The 5,000-nt window shown below is 49.9% G+C and overlaps 1 pseudogene across 1 annotated transcript in view; it reads right to left on the bottom strand.

The window, feature by feature from the left end:
• Positions 1-5,000, bottom strand: part of LOC308175668 (insulin receptor-like) — a 29,715-nt pseudogene that overhangs the window by 21,112 nt on the left and 3,603 nt on the right. The window contains exon 3 of the transcript XR_013938046.1: positions 64-203. The product of XR_013938046.1 is annotated as an insulin receptor-like (transcript). The remainder of the gene's footprint in view (positions 1-63; positions 204-5,000) is intronic.

Genomic DNA, 5,000 nt, shown 5'->3' with positions numbered 1-5,000 from the left:
GAAAAAGAGAGAGGAAGAGGGAGAGAGAGAGAGATATAGAGACAGAGAGTATTATGTACTCACTCCCTCCGCGTATCTTGATGATCATGCTGCCGTTCAGCACGGTACATCCTCTTAGCGCCTGGGCCGCCGTCACAGAGTCCACCGTCTTCTCCCCCGTGCACAGCTTAGGACACAGGCCCGCGCACGGCGTACAGTTCAGCCTGCAGGACACACACACACACACACACACACACACGTCAGAACAGAGGCTCCTACCACAGGTCTACAGTACAGAGAGAGGAGGAACAGTGGTGAGGTGTGGAGGTTGTGTATATGTTACGGTACATGTGAGAATACGGTACATGTGGGAATACGGTACATGTGGGAAAACTAGGGTTAGGGTTAGATGCTACGTCGACTTGGTACATGCTGGCATGTCTAACCCTAACCCTAACCCTAGTTTTCCCACAAAATCCCTCCTGGGAACACCACCACTAGTGTGCCCTTGAGTAAGGCACTGAGCCCTAAGTTACTCCAGGGAGAATGTCCCTGTAATCTGTAATTGTAAGTCTGCTAAATAGTGTAAATGTAAATGATGATACATGTCATATACATCCATTGTATTAAATACACATACTCATACTTTCTGATATCAAAACCCAGAAATAACAGGAAAAGAGGCGCTAGTATCCGGGGGAGATATTGCCACACCGGACAAGCAAGAGGAACGAAACGACTGTGTGTGTGTGTGTGTGTGTGTGTGTGTGTGACCAAGATTGGATCTGTCAAGTCAATTGACAATGTCAAGATGTACATTCCTAAAGACATGCCAAAGAACCCTCCAGAATGTTGTTGTTCCCTTTCCACTGAATGTTATCTAACCGATACCAACCAGAACCGTGTCAGCAGACGTTTGTCTTGCCCCCTCGACATCACCACAACCTACTGGAACATTCTTACATGACAGAGGGGGCGTGTCCGGGCCACCGCGTGGCTCTGAGAGAGAGAGAGCGGTATAATGACTTAATTGGAAGTAAACAACAAAAATGACGGCTTCTCCTCCGTGAGAAGTCAACAAAATGCCAGACGTGCTTGTGACCAGTGGCTCATCTCGCAGGAAACGGAACAGCAGAGGGTGGGAATGGACGACACGGAGGCACGGAGCTGGACAGAGGAGAGAGACTAGAATGAGACGGCGTGGCTGTGGTACGTCTGTAGGCTGACGCCTGGGCAACAACACAGGGCACTTCGTGACGTTAGACTTATAAGGTTCGAGTTTTTAAAAAATCTAGTTTTTTTACATAATCTGATCCATTATGTGTTTATTAATGCCTGTGTGGTGTTATTTTTTAAATGTAGATTTTTTTTTTTGTTATTCATAAAATACAAAGGTTCCATCTCACAAAACATAATGGAATGTAAAAACTTTGATGCTCAATATCTCTTCGTAACAACAGGTGTTTTCGAGCGTTATCTACGTTTGATTCTGTACGGCAGTACGGTAGAGTAAGAAGTAAGAAGGGCTTATGAAGAGGCGGGTTCCCATTGATGTTTAACAACGACCAAACCAGGCCTTGAAATAGAACGGAAGTAATGAATGAACGCAGATTTGGGAAGGGGGGATTTGTATAATTCTCTAAATTAATTAGATAATTCATTAAGTGAATCCATAGGCTTTCGGGGAGGGGGAGATTACGTTTACGTTACGTAATCTCCAGCCTGCAGCCACTCCCTCCCTCGTTTACTGGAGCTGAGGGACCTTTCTTTCTCATCCCGCCCTCATTCCATCCCTCCCCTCTTCTTCCGCTCTCTCATTCGTTTAGAGGTACAGGAGACAAAAAAACAACAACAGGGTTGTTGGAACGCCAGCTGCTGGTCCCAGAGGCGCTCGCTCTGTCTCTCCTCTCACAGGACGAAACACAACAACAACAACAACAACAAAAACATTTGCCGATAAACGAGCGGGAAAGGCGCATTAGAGCGCCTAATTGAAAGAGGGCGAGAACGAGGGAGGGAGGGAGAGAGAGAGAATAGATAGAAAGAGAGAAACAGAGAGGTGGACAGAGGGAGAAAGCGAGACAGACAGACAGACAGAGAGCGAGCGAGACAGAGAGACAGAGAGAGAGAGAGACAGACAGACAGACAGCTAGCGAGACAGAGAGACAGAGAGCGAGACAGAGAGAGAGAGACAGACAGACAGAGAGCGAGACAGAGAGAGACAGACAGACAGACAGACAGAGACAGACAGACAGAGAGCGAGACAGAGAGAGACAGACAGACAGACAGAGAGAGAGAGAGACAGACAGACAGAGAGCGAGACAGAGAGAGAGAGACAGACAGACAGAGAGCGAGACAGAGAGAGAGAGACAGACAGACAGAGAGCGAGACAGAGAGAGAGACAGACAGAGAGAGAGAGAGACAGACAGACAGAGAGAGAGAGAGAGACAGACAGAGAGCGAGACAGAGAGACAGACAGACAGACAGAGACAGGCAGACAGAGAGAGAGGATGTGGGCGTAGAGTAGGGTAAGAGAGAGACAGAGAGAGACAGAGCGAGACAGACAGACAGAGAGACAGAGAGAGACAGAGCGAGACAGACAGACAGAGAGAGAGAGAGAGAGAGAGACAGAGGATGTGGTGGTAGAGTAGGGTAAGAGAGAGACAGAGAGAGACAGAGCGAGACAGACAGACAGAGAGAGAGAGAGCGAGACAGAGAGACAGACAGACAGAGAGCGAGACAGAGAGAGAGAGACAGACAGACAGACAGAGACAGGCAGACAGAGAGAGAGGATGTGGGCGTAGAGTAGGGTAAGAGAGAGACAGAGAGAGACAGAGCGAGACAGACAGAGAGACAGAGAGAGACAGAGCGAGACAGACAGACAGAGAGACAGAGCGAGACAGAGCGAGACAGACAGAGAGAGACAGAGCGAGACAGACAGACAGAGAGAGACAGAGCGAGACAGACAGACAGAGAGAGAGACAGAGCGAGACAGACAGACAGAGAGAGAGAGAGAGACAGAGGATGTGGTGGTAGAGTAGGGTAAGTAGGGTAAGTGGTTGTGTCAGTGTGGTGCAGCTCTCTCCCTCCCGCCAGGCAGAGAGGCTCTGACAGCCTTTCAGGAACCCATTCACAAAAACAGGAGCGTCGTCAGCGCGCCGCGCGGAGACGAGCCTAGCCTAGCCTAGCGTGCGAGCAGCCGAGGACACCGCCGTGCCACGGGACCCGGCGGTTCATTCACAAATGAGCACTCTCTCTTTCTTTCTTTTTTCGTTTTTTTTTTTTCTTTCTCTCTCTCCCTTTCAAAGAACATAATCCCGTCTCTTTAATTCCACTTTCAGTCTTGGCGTCTCTGACCGCGCTAAAGCTAAACGGCATCAGTCAGTCCCCACTCTATACTACACTACCCCCCCCCCCCTACCCCCTCCTACCCCCCCAAACCCAGAACACTGCCTGAGCTTCCTTCTCCAGGGACTTAACCGTACGTACGTCTGAGGTGTTTCAAGGACACAGGAGGAGACCGGTGCTCATAGGCTTTCACCCTGAGAAACTCACACAATGAACAGAATGGTCTGTATGTATCTTCCTACAATATTCTCATAACAATAGAACAACATAGGTGGGGGAGGCCTGGGAGAGGAGGTGAGAGGGGGTGAGGTGGGGGTGAGAGGAGGTGAGGGGGGTGAGAGGGGGTGAGGTGGGGTGAGAGGGGGTGAGGTGGGGTCAGAGGGGCCTTCCTCGAGGCCGTTCTGCGCAAAAAAAAAAAAAGAATTACGTAAATTTTTTGTCGGGATTCCTGGAAAAACAGAAAGAGAGAATGAGAGAGAGAGAAGGCGGGGAGGGGGGCGGGTGGGGTTGAGAAATCCAATCAGGCTTCCAAAACTCCGCGGTCGGTGAGGAGACAATGGCATCAAGAGGCGTCCTTCCTCAACAGCCACCTAGCCTATTTAAAGCGTTTACCCAGAGTCCAGCGCTGGAGAACAAAGGCGGCCATTGTCCCGGTGCGTCCGCGCCCCGGCGGCGTTGGTGGACCCCTCTGGGTTCACCACCACACACACACACACACACACACACACACACACCCCTCCCTCCGGTTCCCCCCCCCTGGCTGGGCTGGCTTCTCTGTTTACGACGGCGTTAATAACCCACGCCACACATGAAGCCTGTACGTGCTAGCCAGCACAAGCTAACTGACACCACCACACACACACACACACACACACACCTCCCCAAAGCCTTGTGTGCAGTGCCAGTCACTGTAATGGCACGCAACGGCGGTGTGTGTGGTGTGTGTTCCCGAGCACTTTGGCCCCGTGTCCCCCTGGTGCCGTTAAGCCTTGTCACTTGGCTTCCTTTGATATCCTTACAAATGTGCCAAAGACCCGTTAGACCCACACGGATTACCCCAGGTCCCGTCTTATATCCCCGCTGCTAATACTTTACATCAATCAGACAAATCTGCTTGTTTTTTCCCTCTCTCGACTTTGGCCGGAGTGGAAATAATGAAATAATGAAATAATAAAATAATAACGAACTGTGTGAGAAAAAAGGAAGAAAAACAAGGAGCCATTTTTTTCTTTCTCTCTTCTTCTCCCATTGGGGAAAAAAAAAAATCAGGAATTCCGCTATTCGGACTTAACGCTCTACTTCCAGTGTAGAATGAAAACGCTGAAAACGTTGTTGCGTTGAAAAACACACACACAGACAGTCAGACAGACAGACAGTCAGACAGTCAGACAGACAGCTAGACAGTCGGACGGACGGAAGGACAGACAGACAGACTCACAGACAGACAGATAGACAGTCAGAGACAGACAGAGACAGACAGTCAGACAGTCAGACAGACAGACAGTCAGTCAGACAGACAGACAGTCAGACAGACAGTCAGTCAGACAGACAGACACACAGACAGACAGACAGTCAGTCAGACAGACAGACAGACAGACAGACACTGACAGACAGACAGACAGTCAGACAGACACACAGACAGACAGACACTGACAGACAGACAGACAGACAGT

Source organism: Nansenia antarctica (genome assembly GCF_963989245.1).
Source record: "Nansenia antarctica genome assembly, contig: SCAFFOLD_269, whole genome shotgun sequence".
Classification (NCBI taxonomy): Eukaryota; Metazoa; Chordata; class Actinopteri; order Argentiniformes; family Microstomatidae; genus Nansenia; species Nansenia antarctica.
Note: the sequence above shows the minus strand (reverse complement) of the source record. Positions and strands in the feature narration are given on the sequence as shown.